Source organism: Arvicanthis niloticus, chromosome 14 (genome assembly GCF_011762505.2).
Source record: "Arvicanthis niloticus isolate mArvNil1 chromosome 14, mArvNil1.pat.X, whole genome shotgun sequence".
NCBI lineage: Eukaryota > Metazoa > Chordata > Mammalia > Rodentia > Muridae > Arvicanthis > Arvicanthis niloticus.
Genome location: NC_047671.1, coordinates 28,755,335 through 28,774,341, shown reverse-complemented (window position 1 = coordinate 28,774,341; position 19,007 = coordinate 28,755,335). Strand labels below are relative to the sequence as shown.

The following is a 19,007-nucleotide window of genomic DNA, read 5'->3' as shown; positions in this document are numbered from 1 at the left end:
TACTGAGCACTCCATGATAAAACCGTTAACCTATCATTTCTCAGCAGCTCATGAGTAGAGAAGGATCCTCCAGTTCAGTTCCCATTATTAGAATCATCACCACAAACCAACAAGTCCATCAGAAAGCATGGACATCCTACTATCAAGAACTACACATCACATTTAAACAATAAAAGGGGCGGTGTACATTTTTATAACATAGCTATTTTGATTATAACATCCCCAAGAGGCTACCCATAGTGTGGGTGCCTTTTATACTCACACTTAGTATCATAGGTTCCAGGGACTCTAGACTGAGACCCTGTCTCTGAAACAGCAATAAAAAAATGTTAGCAAATCTGTAGTTCCCCTAATTTCATTAGAACCATTTCCTCCCTCTTTGCTACAACCCTCAAAGCCTTTCAACTATGACTGGTTGAAGAAAGCATACTATGAACATTTCAAATCTATTGTTTAACATCTATAGATTCTTAAACTCTATTCCAATCCAACTGAGCCTTTACATGGCCTGCTTAATATTTTGATGCCTCATAAGGAAAGTATATCTATTGATGAGCATTTTCTGGACAAAATTAAATTTCTTCATGAGTTAAGTTCCAACTCCAAGGTATAGGATTTCCCAGAAAATACAGATGTTTGTTTCTTTAAAATTTGCTGAGATACAGTCAGGCTCTTTCCTTGCAGGAGACAATGGCCTCTAGTCTGTTCCCTTCTCCCTTTGCCAGCTAATACCTTGGCTCTCACTACTTTACAAGCATGAAAGTGTCATTCATGGTTTTAGAGGGGAAACACATAATTTATTTACATCTAAAACGTACTTAAAGTAAAGCCTCTCATTAAAAGTTAGAACAGCATGAGGTTTTATTTCATATACACGGGATGTTTAAATCACCTGTAAAGAAACTGATCAGAGTGTCCTCCCCCCTTAATTAAGCTCATCAAGAAGAATGTCCTTGAAATGTTGGGAAGCTGTGTTGTGCATCTACAAAGGCAAGCTTGGAGTTGTCCCTCACTGTGGCATGAGCCAGGCTCTACCTACAATCACAAAATGCTGCCTCATCCTCTTCTTTGAAGCAGAATCAGATCTGCTTTGCCTACTGCTATGATCACCACTTCAAGCTCAGAACACACCAGAGTCCCTTTAAAGGTAAAGGAAGTCTATTTTGTGTTAGCCAACTACTATGGAGAAGGTCTTGGAGGAGTTGAAAGAAGAGAAAAATATGATAAAAAAAATATATTGTATAGAAAAAGTTTAAAGCCAATAAATATAATGGAAAAGGGTGAGGGGAAAGCAGGCACCAGAGGCCTCCAAGCAGAAAGTGTGAACAGTTTGAGGTTAGCTCATTTTCTAGTAGAGTCCTCGGCATCCCTAAACTATAAAAGGAAGAAAAGCACAAGCACTGAAAGAGGTGTGTGTGTGTGTGTGTGTGTGTGTGTGTGTGTGTGTGTGTGTGTTGGAGGTGTGAGTGTGTGTTTGTGAGTATGGGGTAGAGTGTTTGTGGGGAGGAGGTATGAATCTGAGGGGGAAGTTTGTGAGTGTGTGTGAGTGTGGGGGTAGGGTGTGTGTGTGTGTGTGTGAAAGAGAGAGAGAGAGAGAGAGAGAGAGAGAGAGAGAGAGATCATGTGTACAAATATGTATGAGTGTGGGAGATGGTGTGTGTTTGTGTGTATGTGTGTATGTGCATGTATCTGTGCATGTAATTCACTGTGTGAGTTATGGGTGGCTGTGCATGTAATTCTGTGTGTGAGGTTGGGATTGTATTGTGTATCTGTGTGTGTGTGTGTGTGTGTGTGTGTGTGTGTGTGTGTGTGTGTGTACACGCATGTGTGTATTTTGGTGTCTTGGTCTCAAACTCACTATAAATTTGAAACTGGGCTTGAATTCCTGTTCTTCCTGCCTCTATCTCCAAAATCCTGGGATTAAGGGTACGTGCCATTCCAGGGACATTTAGCTCTGCCTGCACTCTGGAGGCCCGCTGGTACCACAGATAACCAGCTCATGAGTCATCGTGTGGGTGCTGGGTCCTCTGCAAAAGGAACAAGAACTCTTAACTGTTAAACCATCTCTTCATCCCCCTAACTAAGAATTTTTAACAAACACTGTATAGGGGGAAAAATCCTACTCATTTAGGAAGGAAGAGAAAATAATTCAGTCAACAAATGACAAATTCATTTATAAAACGTGACCCATGTTCTCATGTCTTTGTCCTCATGCTTTGACACACAGATAGCAAAGGGACTCATGAACTTTATCTCTTCTCTAAAGCCTTGCCACTACTGAAGAGTTTGCAAAATGTGACTTAAACCAGAGACAATAGAATTTTCTAGGACACTGAACATCACATGATAAAACTGTTAGCTGCACTATAATTTCTCAGCAGCCCGTGAGAAGGACCCTCCAGTTCCCATTATTGGAATCACCACAAACTATCAAGTCCATGAGAAAGCATAGAGATCTTACAATCAGAAGTTATATATCACAGTTAAGCAATAAAAGGGACAGTGTATGTTTTATAACATAGCTATTTTGATTCTAACAGGCTACCCATAGTGATGTACACCTTTTATCCTCACACTTCCAGAGACACACACCTGGATCCTAGGCTCCAGGGACATTTAGCTCTGCTTGCACTTCCAGAATCCGACTGGAACCAGAAACATCCAGGTGAACCCCCTTCCTGCTGTTTTCTTTTGGGGCTAACCAAGCAGGGATGAGCAGCACCCAATTCCCTGCACTCTGCTTTCCAGCCCACAGCTCTGGCTACTAGAAGCAGGGACAACCAGGTGAGCCCCCTCTACCCCCCAACCCCCTGCCTGCCAGGCCCCTTGGGGTATGCTCGGCAGCAGTGAGCTATGTCCTGACCCCTGAGCTGCAGTTTCTGGCCTGGCAGCCCTACACTATGACATCTGGGTAAGACCCTGCCCAAGGCCTCTTGACTGCCAAGTCCCCCTGGGAAACACTCAGCAGCATCGAACTGCACCTTGTCCTCTGTGCATCATTTTCCATTTCTTTAGGCCTACAGGTACCAGAGACAACCAGATGGCTAAAGGCCAGCACAAGAAAACAATTAACAACATGCAGGGCAATATGGCACCACCAGAACCCAGATAGCCTAGTAAAGCAAGCCCTGAATATTCTAACATTAGCTGATGTACAAGAAAATGACCTTATATCTAATCTTATGAAGATGATAGAGGCTTTTAAAGAATAAATGACTAAATCTTTTTTTAAAAAATGCAGTCAAGACCATCAGACTGAGCACAAGGACCCCAATGGATCAGTTAGGGGAAGGACTGAAGGAGCTGAAGGGTCCTTATCTGGCATCAATGGGAGGGGAGGCCCTTGGTCCTGTGAAGGCTTGATGACCCAGTGTAGAGGAATGCTTGGGCAGTGATGTAGGAGTGGGTGAGTGGGTGGGGGAGCACCCTCATTGAAGCAGGGAAAGGGGGGATTGGGATAGGGGGTTTGCAGAGGGGAAACAGGAAAGGGGGATTACACTTAAAGTGTAAATAAATAAAATATCCAATAAAAAAGAAATTCAGGACAATAATATCAATCAGGTGAAGGAAATTAATAAAATTGTTTAATATCTGAAAATGGAAATAGAAGCAATAAAGAAAACACAAACTGGGAGAATCCTGCACATGAAAAGCCTAGGAAAAGAACAGGAACTACAGATGCAGCATCACCAACAGAATACAGGAGATGGACGAGACAATCTCAGGTGTAAATGATAGAATAGAAGATACTGATACATCACTCAAAGAATATGTTACATCTAAAAAGTTCCTGACACAAAACATCCAGAATGGGAATAGAAGAAGGAGAAGATAACCAGCTCAAAAGCATAAAAAAATATTTTCAACAAAATGATAGAAGAAATTTTCCCCAACCTAAAGAGATGCCTATAAACATATAAAATGCTTACAGAACACCAAATTTGACCAGAAAAGATTTGACCAGAAAAGAAAGTTCTTCTGCCACATAATAATCAAAACACTACATATTAAAAGCTGCACGGGAAAGGGGCCAAGTAACATATAAAGGAGAGAAAAGATTTTTCCAAGCAAATGGACCCAAGAAGCAAGCTGAAATAGCCAGTCTAATATCTAATAAAATAGACTTTCAACCAAAAGAGATGGGAAGGACACCTCCTACTCATCCATCATGATGATGTCTCAGTTCTGAACATCTAACGCCTCAAATTCACAGGACTCACATTCATAAAAGAAACATTACTGCCTTAGTTAGGGTTTTATTGCTGTGAAGAGACACCATAATCAAGCCAAATGTTATAAGGAAAACAGTTAATTGGGGCTGCTTACAGTTTCAGAAGTTTAGTCTGTTTTCATCATGGCAAAAAGTGTAGCAGTTATGCAGGCAGACATGGTGCTGGAAAAGCCAAGAGTTCTATATCTTAATCTAAAGGCAGCTAGGAGTAAACTATCTTCTGCAGGTGGTAAGGAAGAGGGTCTCTACCACATTGGTCATAGCTTGAACACTAGGAGATCTCAAAGCCCACCTACACAATGGCAAACTTCCCCCAACAAGGCCACACCTATTCCAATAAGACCATGCCTCTTAATCGTGCCATTCTCATGCTCCAAGCAAATTCAAACCACTATATTATATTTCGCTGGCCCCCATAGACTTGTTCAAACACATGAGTCTACCTAGCCATAGCATAATGCAAACTGCACTTAGTCCAACTTCATAAGTTCTCATAGTTCATTATAGTTTCAACAATGTTTAATAGTCCAAAGTCTCTTCTGAGTTTCATACAATCTCTTAACTGTAATCCACTATAAATAAAAAATGCAGATCACATACTTCCAACATCACAGGATATACATTACCATTCCAAAGAATGTCATATTGAGGAGATACAGGTCTGAAGCAAGAGAGAAAACCAGCTAGGCAAACTCTAAACTCTGTATCTCTATGTCTAAAGTCAAAACACTCTTCAGATCACCAACTTTTTTATTTTTGTTGACAACAAACTTCTTTCTCTTGGACTGGTTCCACTCCCTGTTAGCAGCTTTCCTCCACAGATATTTTATGGCTCTGGCACATCTAATGTCTTGGGGTCTCCAGGGCAACTTTATCTTACAGCTTCTTGTTCTAGTGTCTGGGATCTACATATGATCTTCTGGGATTCTGCAAAGGGCTTAGGTTACTTCTCCAGCCCTGCCCGCTGTAGCCTTCTAGGCTCTGGTTAACTCCACTCCACCTGTGCTGCTATTCTATGGGGTCATCCCATGGTACTGATATTTCCAATATACTGGCATCTTCTATTCCAACTAAGATTGACCAATAGCCTCTCATAAGCTCTCTTCATTGTGTCAAGCCTAAACTCTTTTGTAAGACCCCCTTCACTCCTGGGCCATCAACTGCAACTGAGGCTCTACACCTTCACCAGTGGCCTTTCCTGGCCTCTCACAGTGCCAAGCCTCAGCTTCTCTCCATGACCCCTTCATGTCTTCAAAGCCAGTACTACCTGAGTGATTCTTAGATAGTTCAAAGTCTGGCTGCCAGCATGATATCTATCTCTGCAACACAGCTTCATTGTACTCTCAGAAAATACTTCCCAGAAGATTTCATTCAGTGATGCTGGTCTTTTCTTAATTACTGCTAATATCTTAACTCCAGCTAACCAGCATCCAGTGGCCCAGTAACCCCTACTCTTGACTCTAAAGCCAGAGTCACACGGTTGAAGCTGCCAAATTCTGCTCCTTGCTGGGGCTGGAACATGCCCCCTTGTTCTTTCACATCATTACTACCCTTCTGTTTTCCAACTCCCTCACTGCCTAAGTTTGGCTGTCCTGGAACTTGCTCGGTAGATTGACCTTAAACTCAGAGATCTGCATGTCTTGGTCTCCTGAATGCTGGGATTAAAGGTGCCTGCAACTGAGACTTTTTTTAAACCTTTCCTCAAGATATTTATAAGTTCTGCATTGTAATTCATTTCAGATATAGACAAGGTGACAACCAAGAATAGCCATCACAATCCACCCCTAGTCAATTTGACACATAATTATATCTCCTTATGTCTAAATAAAAGCAATAATCAGGTAATGATAACGCCTAGATATAACTACCCCTTGTTCAACTGCAAATGCAGTTAAACTTAGTTGTGTGGAATCTTGCCTGAGGTCACCACTCTCTTATTTCCATTTAGTATTCTTGAACACAGGATTTAACTCCATTTCATTTTTCTGGTGCCTTTTTTACTCTTTGAACCATATATTTTCTAGGTTTCCTTACTCAGTTTGCTACATTTGATCAAAACACTCTTCATAAGAGTGAACCACAGGGCAGAACCTATGTCAAGCAGTTTTAGGACCTCTCTCCTCAAAGGAACCAATCTGAATCTCTTCAGTCTCAGACAGTCTCTTTGGACAAGGGCAAAAAGCAGCCATATTCTTCACCAAAACATCTTAAGAATGACCTCTAGTGAACATACTAGAATTTCTCTCCTTTGAAGCTTCTTGAAACAGGCCCCCAAAGTTGAAAATCACTCTTACCACCAATGATTTTCATATTACTATTAAGCTCCACTTAAGACATTCCACTGTTTTCCAAATCCAAAGTTCCAAAATCCACATTCCTCAAAACAAAAACATGGCCAGGCCTATCACAGCAATACCCCAGTTCCTGGTACCAACTTCTTAGTTAGGATTTTATTGCTAGAAGAGACATCATGACCAAGGCAACACTTATAAAGGAAAACATTTAATTGGTGCTGGCTGAGAGTTTCAGAGGTTTAACCCATTATCATCATGGCAAGAAGCAGGGTAGCATGCAAACAAACATGGTGCTGAAGAAGCCAAAAGTTCTACATCTTGATCTCAAGACAGCCAGTAAAATTCTATATTCTGTAGGCAGTGGGAAGAGGGTCTTTTCTCCACTGGGCAGAGATTGAGTACTAGAAGACCTTAAAGCCACCTATATAGTGACACACTTCCTCCAACAAGGATGTACCTATTCCAATAAGGCCATACCTCCTAATACTGCCATTTCCTATATGCCAATATTAAAACCACCACAATTACTAAAACTTAAATCATACTTTGAACATCACACACTAATAGTGGGAGAATTCAACACCCCACTCTCATGAATGGACAGGTCATGAAGGCAGAAATTAAACAGAGAAATGACAAAATTAACAGATGTTATAAATCAAATAGACCTAACAGAAATCTATAGAACATTTCACCCAAACACAAAAGAATATACCTTCTTCTTATCACCTCAAGGAACATTTTCCAAAATTGGCCATATAATCAGTCACAAAGCAAGTATCAACAGATACAAGAAAATCGAAATAACACCCTGTATCTTATCAGACCACCATGGATTAAAACTGACAACAGAAACAACAGAAAACCTACACACTCATGGAAACTGAACAGCTCTCTACTCAAAGACTACTGGATCAAGAAAGAAATAAAGAAAAGATTTAAAGACTTTCTAGAATTCAATGAAAATAAAGGCACTACATACCCAAACTTGTGGGACAAAATGAAAGCAGTGCTAACAGGAAAGTACATAGCACTAAATGCCTTCATTAAAAAACAAAAATCTGGAGTGAACATATACTAGTAACTTAACAGCACAACTAAAAGCTGTAGAACAAAAAGAAGCAAATATGGCCAAAAGGAGTAGATGGAAGAAAAATAATCAAACTTAGGGCTGAAATCAATCAATTAGAAACTGAGAACAATACAAAGAATCAACCAAACCAAAAGTTGGTTCTTTGAGAAAATCAACAAGATAGACAAACCCTTAGCCAAACTAACTAAAAGGCAAAGGGAGAATATCCAAATTAACTAATCCAGAAATGAAAAGGAAAGCTTAACAACAGATATTGAGAAAATTTAAAGAATTATTAGGTCTTACTTCAAAAGCCTGTACTCCACAAAATTTCAAGTCTGGGGAGGACAAGTGAGAAAGAACTGGAATCAGTGGAGAGTGACATCTCTGAGATGAGCTAGAAATCTAGGGCAATGGAAACTCCCAGGAATCTGAGGGTGACCCTAGCTAAGACTCCTAGCAGTGGGGAATATGGAACCTGAAGTAGCCACCTCTTGTAATTAGGTAAGTCTTCCAACTGAGAGATGGAAACACTAATCCAGCCACAAACCCCTTGACCCACAATTTCTTTTGTCTACAAGATATTCGGGGATAAAGATGGAGCAGAAATTGATGAAATAGTCAACCAATGGCTGGCCCAACTTGAAATCCATACCATGAGAGGGATTCCACCCTGAAACTATTAACGATATTCTGCTATACTTGCAGACAGGAGCCTAACATAACTGTTATCTGAGAGGCATCACCAGCAGCTGATGAAAACAGATTCTGAGACCTACAGCCAAACATTTGGCAGAGCTTGTGGAAGAGGGGGAGGAAGAATTAAAGGAACCAGAGGGGTCAAGGACACCACAAGAAAACCTAAAGAATCAACTAACCTGGGACCATAGGAGCTCACAGAGAATTAACCACCAACCAGAGAGCAAGCATGAAGTAGACCTAGGCCACCCACACATATGTAACAAATATGTAACTTGGTCTTCATGTGGGCTCTCTAACAGCAGGAGCAGGGGCTGTCTCTGACTCTGCTGCCTGCCTTTTGATCCCTTTCCCCTAACTGGGCTGCCTTCCTAACCTCAATAGGATAGGTTGCACCTAGGCCTACTACAACTTGATATGCCAAAGTAGGTTGATATCCATTGGAGATTCCCACTTCTCTGAAGAGAAAGGGATACTGGGAGGAAAAAGAGTGGAACTGGGAAAGAAGTGAGGGGAAGCTATGATTTGGGATGTAAAATAAATACAGAAGGAAGGAAAGAAAGAAAGAAAGAAAGAAAGAAAGAAAGAAAGAAAGAAAGAAAGAAAGAAAGAAAGGAGGGAGGAAAAAGGAGTATACAAAGGGTAGAGAATTTTTATTCTGGTCATGGTAGCTACATTTCTTCCAGAAAATCCCTACATCTTCATACCCCACTGCATCATGGATAATAGGAACCCACCAGATGCCTCTATTTCTCTGATTTGATCCACTTGCTTTCTGTAAAGAGTCACTTCCATTCTCTCTGCCCTATAAATAGATAAGACAAAGTTATAAATAAGGCAACTGAAACAAACAACAAAATTATTGCAAAAGAAGAAACATTTGGAGTCTCCCACTCTAAATTTGATAACAATATGTGCCTGCTTTCAAGACACATTGCCATGGTATAATACACAATGTGGCACTAGAATAAAGAAAAACCAGGCAGCCTCTTGAGCATACAGGAAGAATGAAGGTGGATTCATAATTTACAGCATTTACCCAAAGTGAGCTAAGAACCTGAACATAAGAGCCACTTCTTTCTAATGTTTTAGAAAAGAAAATCACGAAGGAGAAATAAAAGCTTGTGACACTAGATTTAACAGTGATTTCTGGGACATGACACCCAAAGCACTGAAAAGGGGGTAAATTGAGAAATAACATGATGTTGAACTTAAAAGTTTCTGAGCATCAAATAACATGCTTGGGAGAGAGAAAGGGCAGCATCCAAATACAAAAGCATGTTTCTAAGTCACCTGGCCAATAAAAGGTTAGTACCTAGAATAGAAAAGAACTTCTGTGGTCCAATATCAAACAATATAAAAACAGGACAAAATAGTCCCCGAAACAGACAAAATCCTAAAAAGAATTGTCTAAAAAAGTTATACAAACAGCCAACAGACATTTTAAATAGATATTAAATTAGGGTGGGGAGATGGTTTAATGGTTAAGAGCACTGGCTGCTCTTCCAGAGGACCAGGGTTCTCATCCCAATAAAGGAGTTCATTTCCCAGAACCTACATTGTAGCTCACAATCATCTCTGATACCCTCTTCTGGCCTCTGTAAACCCCAGGTATGCAAGTGGTACACAGACATACATGCAGATAGAATAGCCATATATGTATAAAATAACCTTTAAAAAATATTAACCATCATTAATCACTAGGAAAAATGTTGAGAGAGAGAGAGAGAGAGAGAGAGAGAGAGAGAGAGAGAGAGAGACTCAAAGTGAGGAAGATTAAAATTGGTGTTTGTGAGGTTGTGAACCAATTGAAAGTTTTCCATACTGCCAGTGGGGCTTTAAAGGAACACAGTAAAAAGAGCAATGTAGAAAGTATCAAAAAAATTAACAGACTATCTATTATTTGACCCAGCAACTTTACCTCAGGGTATTACCTAAATGCATAGATACAATCCTTAAATGATATTTGTGCTCCCATGCCCACTGCAGTGTTATGTCATAAGAGTCTCAGGCAATGGTAGATCCTGTCACAAGGTATAGGAAAGAACCTTGTAGACATTAGGCTAAGTGAAATAAGCCAGTCAGAAGTTCAGTCTGGTCCCACTGAACTGAGTAATCTGAGATCAAATCTTCAGAAACAAAGTCAAATAGTTACCAGGGACTCCGGGTAAATGGAAATGGAGCTGTTTCTTAATGAGGATATGGAAGCCATTTCTTCAATCCTGTTTCAACTCCACTGTAAGCACTGTGACTAAACACACTCAGGAGGTGGGACACGTGAGAGACTAGGGAAGGTCTGGAGTCATAACAGAGCTTATGAGAAAATGAACAAACTTGGAAATGGTCTTTTATGCTTTACCCAGAGCAGCAAGCACAAACAAACATAAATGTGTGTGTGTGTGTGTGTATATATATGAATACATGCACATATACATACATATATATATACATAAGCATGCCTACATACATGTATACACATATATGCACATACAAATGCACACACATGCACATAGAAACATATACATACACAGACATGTATACACATAGGCAGATACATATACATGTACATTTACACAAACACACACACACAGCAGCAGCAGCAGCAGGAACTCCATGCTAAGTCTACCATGAATTTTCCAGTGTTTACTGAATAGTAATACTGCTTTTTTTTTATTTTAATAACATTTTTGTTATTCAGTTCTTAATTTTAAATCTGCACTAATAATGCTGTTAGTTATTGTTTGTAAATGTTTCTTATTTTTAACTGTATACATACACATGATTTGGATCCCAAATAATACGTAAAAAACTGTAAACGTCTCTGAAAATGCTACAAAGGTTCATTCAGAAGTTAAGTTTAGCCGGGCGGTGGTGGCACACGCCTTTAATCCCAGCACTTGGGAAGCAGAGGCATGTTCCGCGCGCCTCTCGTGTCCCCTTCGCCTGCAAAAAAGGACACGGAGGCAGTGATCAGGTATTACTACAAACCAGGCTTTACTTGTAACAGCAGAAGCGGAAAGACGAAAAGACAGGAAGAGGCACAGCTTAAATATACCCTAGAGTGACGTGTTCACTTCTGATTGGCTGTTCACTCATCACCCCATATTACGCCCCGGGATGGGCAGTGACTTTGGCGCGCTTTCTGCCTTTTGCACCTGCGCAGTCAGTTGTTTACTAGTGGGAGGACAGGATGCCCGTGCCATCTTGTAATGGCGAATGTTGACACGCTCACTGCGGCTCCCAACAGAGGCAGGCGGATTTCTGAGTTTGAGACCAGCCTGGGTCTACAGCGTGAGTTCCAGGACAGCCAGGGCTACACAGAGAAACCCTGTCTGGAAAAAAAACAAAAACAAAAAAACAAAAAAAGAAGAAGAAGAAGTTAAGTTTAGGGTTATTCCAGTAGTAGTCAGAATTTAATCACAAAGCTAAGTTCTTACAAACCCCTTTTTCTTCTCTGAACATATGGAGCACAATGAATCTCTCCCAAAAGCATAGCTCCCATAGAAACCCTGAGAAAAATAGCTACCACTGTCAAACATAAAGCCACAGAGAGGAAGATGAATGTAAGAAGAGCAGATTTAATGACGTGGGAGCACGTGCTGTGTCTACAAAGCACTACTTTCAAGGCTGGGTCTAGGATGCATCCTGAGCTGCCTCTGCTGCCTGCTCAGCATCCACTCCAGTTCCACTCTTCATGCGGGGTACGCACATGTATTAACTTCATTTAGACAAAATATAACTAAATATTAATCAGATTTATTCAAAAATATTTTTCAGGCAAACCACCATGGATTTTGCCCTTTATATAACATAACAAATAACATAACATAGTGCTTAAATATATCAAAGTGTGTCAGTTTGATAAGTTACGAACATGCTATAGAACTTAAGATTCTTTTCAGAGGGGAAAAAAAAAATCAAATGTTACAGCCACTGCCAAGTTTCATCCACCTATTGTGGCTAGTAAAAAGGCCATGCATGATAGGTTTGAGGGAGGGAAGGAAGAGGGTGAAAATAATGTGATTATAATTTTATTTCAAAAATTAGATAGACACACACCTAGGGCCATGCATGCCACCCTTGAGGTTCAGATTTATCAAGAAAATTTGAGAACAACATTTAATGGCTTCTAATAATCTTCAGAAAAGGAAGGGAACACCTTCTGCATTTAAAGTGGTTTGACTCTTCACTTCTTTCACCATGACTGCAATTGCTTTCCAGTTTCTCTGCCGTTGGGTAAGATGGGTACAAACACCACCCTTTAAGAAAGCAGCTATTATACACAGGCAGCTGAAATAGACATTATGAGAGCAGGTGGAGCTAGTCTTGATACCTTCAAGATCAGCTGTGAGTATCTGAAGAGAAAAACACAGCCCAAGCTTGACAGAGGGCTTGGCAAGTGCCACCAAGTCTGATGAGCTGAGTTCAGGCTCCCAACCCCATGCCGCCACCTGGCAGAAGGATAATCAGCTCCTAAAATTAGGTAAAAGTAGGTTTCCTTAGCTGGGCGGTGGTGGCACACGCCTTTAATCCCAGCACTTGGGAGGCAGAGGCACATGGATCTTTATTAGTTCAAGGCCAGCCTTGTCTACAGATAGAGTTCTGGGAAAGTCAGGACTACACAAAGAAACTGAGCCTCAAAAACAAAAAACAAAAAGAAGCAAAACACCAAAGTGGTTTCCTGTCTCCACAAGTACACATCATGTGCACACACATATATATGCACTAAATAAAGTAAATGCTAAGGTTTTAGGAAGGAAGGAAGGAAGGAAGGAAGGAAGGAAGGAAGGAAGGAAGGAAGGGGAAGGGGAAGGGGAAGCGGAAGGGGAAGGGGAAGGGGAAGGGGAAGCGGAAGGGGAAGGGGAAGGGGAAGCGGAAGCGGAAGCGGAAGGGGAAGGGGAAGGGGAAGGGGAAGGGGAAGGGGAAGGGGAAGGGGAAGGGGAAGGGGAAGGGGAAGGGGAAGGGGAAGGGGAAGGGGAAGGGGAAGGGGAAGGGGAAGGGGAAGGGGAAGGGGAAGGGGAAGGGGAAGGGGAAGGGGAAGAAGGTAAACTTATCCCAGATTGATCCCATAAAATGTGTATGCTTAATGTATTTAGTGCTACAAATTTCTAAACTAAGAAAACTTGACTGGATTTTAAATTTCATTTGTGTAATGGTTCTGCCAACCTTGGGTCTTGTTTTTCTCTTGTGGAAGGAACACCTTTCATCAGTTCAACCTTCCCCTAATACCTCAAAAACATTTATTAGGGCTGGAGAGTTGGCTCCACAGTTAAGAGCACTTACTTAACTGCTGAGGTCCTGAGTTCAATTCTCAGCAACCACATGGTGGGTCACAACCATCTGTAATGGGATCTGATGTTCTCTTTTGATGTGTCTGAAGAGAGTGACAATGTACTCACATACATAAAAATAAATAAATCTTCTTAAAAATCATTATTCTTATTTTCTGTGATTATTGTTTTATTTAAATTTTTATTTTTTGAGAATTCTATACATGAGTGTTGTGTTTACATCATGATCTCCTCTCCCTTTCCCCCTTCAATTTCTCTTATTTCTCTACCACAACAACCTCTCAAATTCACAACCTCTTCTTCAGTAATGGTTATTCTTATGTTTACGTACCAATTTGCTATTATTGCTATGAAAAATAAAACACTGACCAAAACCAACCTGGGGAGGGAAGGGTTGTGGTTTGTTTCATTTAATTTTGTTTTTCATCTTCCTGCCATCAAGGGAAGCCAAGATAGGAACTCAAGCAAAGCTGGAAGCAAAAATCACAGAGAAATTCTGCTCACTGTTTTTTGTTTCCCTTGCTTCTGTTCACCTAGCTTCCTGATATAACCCAAGACTGCCACCCAGGGGTAGCACAGTCCAGGGTAGCCTAGGCCATTCTGTCAACTAGCAATCAAGAAAACACTACCACAAATGTCTCACAGGCCAATCTAATAGAGACTATTTCTCAATTGAGGCTCCCTCTTTCTCAGTGTATCAAGTTGACAGATAGGCATAACCATTTATTAGGTATAGATAATGTAGATATAGATAGAATGTCTTCTACTGAGTTCATAAACACATGTTTAGGGCTAACCTCTTAGGATTAGATAGCCTACCAGGGGACTCATCCCAGAAGAAGACTGATTCTCCCTATCTCTGCAGTCATTGGTTGCCTGTAGCTCTTCATTTGGGAGTGAGGTCTTATCAAAGTTCCTCCATCCACCCTGGCATGCCTTCTGGTAGTGTCATTATTTGGTTCTTGTTTAGGCAATCATATTAATAGATTACATGGGTGCATCTTCTCTTTCATGTCAGCAATCTGGTCCTCTAGCTCTTACCCAGTTAAAATTATATTGATTTACTAACATGTCAATGGTAGATTCTCCTCTAGAGTATATGATCTCTCCATCCATGAGTAGTTGACTAGGTTGACAGTTCCAAGCATGACTTCCATCTTACTGAGTAGGGTTTAAATACAATGAGACAACTGTTGGTCACCCCAAGTTTTAAGTTCCCCTATTGCACCACTGGGGATATCTCTTGCTAGACCAGTCATTGCTGTGATCAGTAGGCTTTACAGCTGTCTGGGGCTATTGATGGGTTTTCTCCTTGGTCAGCTTGCATATCATCTTCTGGGACTAAGAGAGCTAGTCTTCAGGGAGGAGACTTTTAGGTCAATTCCAACTTAATTCTTCTAAGGCCTGTATCCTAAGGGTGTAGTGTCTTCAGCACTAGGGTCTTACCTTTGAGTTATGAGAGACAACCAAGTGCAATGGCAGTAATCTATTTTGTTTTGTGATTCTTTTCAACTCCCCTGGTAAATAACCTGAAGGAGGGGTCCCCATACCTAATGCTAAGGTTTTTGTTAGGTAGTTTATGGCCCTTGTGAGAAGCATTATAATTCCAAGTGGTATTAACTTTATTTAGATTTTTATATATACACATACATATATACTTAAATATTTTATTTGTGTTTTAAGTGTGCTTAAAAATTACTATATTTCCCTATGGAATTTTCAAATATCTTTTATGTTATTTATCTCTCCTTCCTCCCATGACCTCTGTCTTTTGTGACATAGAACACCATAATTAGTTTTCCAATAGGCAACATGAATAATATTGATTTTCTTCTACATCCTTGTAACCATATCTTTTTGAGGTCCTCGGCAACTATCAAGGTCTCTGAGACTACTTTCTTCAGCAGGAAACAACCTATGAAACATGTCTTCCCTGAACAGTCTCTTTGAGAGCCTTCAAGGAAGGAAGTAGGTCTGTGTTGAATCTGTCAATGAAAACCTTGGTAAAGAATGTGACTCTCTAAAACCCCAGCATCCACCCAGATGTCCTCTTCATCTCTGAGGACTGAATTTCTCCACACTTCTTGTTGTTTGTTTTTATAATGTTTGTCTGTTTGTTTTATTCTGTTTTGCTCATTTCTTTGCTTATTGTCCTAATTGTTTTCTAAAGAGAGAGAAAGGAGTGGCATTGGATGAGCAGGAAGATGAGAACTCTGGGAGTAAACAAGGGAGGGAAAGCTGTGATCACAATATACTGTATGAAAATTATTTTCAATAAAAAAATAATAATCAGGTGAAAAGATCCATTTAGCTTTTTAACTTCACATTTATTTTATTTTATATGTAAGAGTGTCTTGCACATATGTCTGTGAACTACATAGCCACAGTTCCCCCAGAGGCCAGAAGACGGTTCCAGAAACACTGAGGTTGGAAGTACAGACCAGTGTTGAGTGCTAAGTAGATAATGGGAATGAAATTCATGTCCTTTGGTAAAACAGCAAGCACTCTTAACCACTGAGTCATCTCTCTAGTTTCCCTGTACTTACCATATAAATTAAAATGGTTGGATGAAATTATAAAACTCAGTATTTTAATTTTTTTAAATGTCCACAGTATAAATAGTGCATGTGCATATGCACACACACACACATTTACATATGCATGCACATGTTTGTATATGCGTATAAAAATTTAAAAGGACACAAATTTTTGTATTATCTAAGCAGTTGCTGATTTTTAAAATGTGAAGATCCACTGAATTCAGGAGACTGATGATCTTCCCCCCACTCACCTCACCCAATGCCCTAGACCAAGCCACATTCCTATTCAGTGTCCCACCCTAGTCTGGCAAACCCTGCTTGCACTGCTCTCAAACATTAGGCTTCCTCTTGGACCCTCTCTACCTAACCACAACTCGGAGTCCACACCAACATCTTAACCCACCTAAATGCTGCATATCCTCCACCAAGGTCTAACCAGATGATGCTGCCTGATCCTCCACCCATTTCACCTTTAGCCTTTGGATTTACCTCCAAACACCACTCCTACACTAGAATACACATCCTGCATGCCAGCCCAGTCCAGTCCACTGTGTCCATCTGACATCATTTCAACCAAGCCACTTCCAACCTTTAAAATAAACTCAGCATACATAACCTGTGTTCTACCCCAACCTGTTCTGTCCATATCAGACACAAACTAATAAAAAATCCACATGCGCTGATCTCATCACAAAAATACAAGCCATATGAAAAATTAAAGTAGCAACCCACCAAAAACATTCATCAGTCCTATAGAAATTTTCTCCAATTTTAATTACCTAAATGGACCCCAAGACAGAGAGGGGTTTCTTTTTCATTATTGTTTTATAAACTTCTTCAAAGAAATCAAGAAGTTTAAAGAAACAGACCAATGAACTCAAAGAGAATAAACACCTGAGTGGTGCTGAAGAAAATACAAACATAGGGCTGATGGAGGTGATAAAAACAAACCAGTATTTCAAAATGAAATTCAACAAAATGATAGAAAAATAAAAGAGGACTCAAGCTGATATGAAAATGGAATTAAAAAAACCTAATAACATAACTAAAATCTCCAAGGATAGCCTTCTAAGTAGAATGAATCAAAGCAGATAGATTATTAGGACTTGAATATTAAGTAAGGATTTATAGAAAATAGAGCAAAGAAAATGAATTTTTAAAAAACACAGGAAGCCGGGCGGTGGTGGTGCATACCTTTAATCCCAGCACTTGGGAGGCAGAGGCAGGCAGATTTCTGAGTTCGAGGCCAGCCTGGTCTACAGAGTGAGTTCCAGGACATCCAGGACTACACAGAGAAACCCTGTCTCGAAAAACAAAAAAAACAAAACAAAACAAAAAAACAAAACAAACAAACAAAAAAAACCACAGGAAAGGAACACACAGGAAACATGGGGAACCATGAAAAGGCTAAACCTTAGAATTACAGGAGTAAACAAGGGAGAAGAAGAATCCTTGATCAATGACATAGACAAGATCTTCAGTGAGATCCTAGAAAACCTCCGCAACCTGAGAAAAGACATACCCATACAGACCCAAGACACACAGTGAACACCAAGTAGACAAGACCAGAGATTAAAATTCCCATAATATATAATAGTTAAAAGTATAAGCATGCAGAACAAAGAAAGAATGTTGAAAGCTACAAAAGGAAAAACACAAGTTATTTATAAAGAAAATTCATAAGACTAACAGCTGACTTCTTGGTGGAAAGATTGAAATCCAGAAGAGAATTGAGCAGTGCATTCCAAGTTCTAAAAGACTATACAATAGCTAACCTAGACTAATGTATCCAGTAAAACTATTTGCCACATTTAAAGGAGAAAGAAAAACTCATTATGATATAGACAGCCCAAAAATTTATCACCAAAAGACCAAACCTAAAAAAAAAAAATACTGGAAGCAATATTTCTGGATACAGAGAGGAATAATCATAGTAGAGACTGAGGAGAAATATAAGCTATAATTTCTGAAGCACAGAGTACCAAAACTCAACAACACTAAGACTGCGATCATCACATACATTTTAATAATAACTAAATATTAACACCCTTGTTTCTCTAATGAAAAGACACAGACTGAATGCAGACAAAACCCATCTTATCTGTTGCCTACAAGAAATATATCTTATCTTTAGAAATAGGAACAACTTTAGAGTGAAAAGATTCACAAAAGAATTCCAATCAAATAGGACCAGGGAGCAAGCAGGTATTGCTACTCTAATATCTGACAAAGTAGATTTAAAATTAAAACATATCAGAGGAGATAAAGAGGTTTAAAAAATGCTTCATCTTAATCAAGGGGGAAATTAACCTATATGACATTACTACCATAAAAGTAAAAAGTGGAAACTTCTAGTTTCTTTGGAAAGTAATGTCCAATGATGTTTTGCTGGAGCACACAGGTGAAATGATGTCTTGCTAAAGCAGATATGAGAGAGAATGTTTTCCTGAAGCAGACTCAGGTGAAAGGATGTTTTGATATAACGAATATATGAAAGAACCTGTGATGAGGGAGTATAAATATGAACCCATAGACAGTGGGGGATGAGCATTGAACATTGGTTTGGTTTGCTCTGCCTCACTATTCTTCACTAACAACACATATGTATTGATTTGCCTTACATATTGTTGTTGAGCTCAACTTGTGGTAAAGCAGCCATTGAAAAATTCACCAAGAACTGCTCATGAGGTTCCTGCTGCAGCTTGCCAGTTCCTCAACCTCACCTCAGGCTGGTTGGTGAGGCTTGCAGTTTCTTCAGGATTGAACTACAGCTGCTGGTTCATGCCTGGTATCTGTCTCCCAAAAGGACTGGACTGTAGCTGTAGGTTTGTGTGGTATCTGCCTGCCTAGAGGACTGGTCTGCAGCTGCTGAGTCATATT

The 19,007-nt window shown here is 40.0% G+C and overlaps 1 protein-coding gene and 1 long non-coding RNA gene across 5 annotated transcripts in view; both read right to left on the bottom strand.

Moving 5' to 3' along the window:
* Positions 1 to 19,007, bottom strand: part of LOC143434297 (uncharacterized) — a 118,191-nt gene that overhangs the window by 49,258 nt on the left and 49,926 nt on the right. The window lies entirely within an intron of this gene.
* LOC143434298 (uncharacterized) lies at positions 9,032 to 11,228 on the bottom strand. Its single transcript, XR_013103696.1, has 2 exons — positions 11,073 to 11,228; positions 9,032 to 9,101 (listed from the first exon to the last, which is right to left on the bottom strand). It is a non-coding gene; the product is annotated as an uncharacterized LOC143434298 (long non-coding RNA).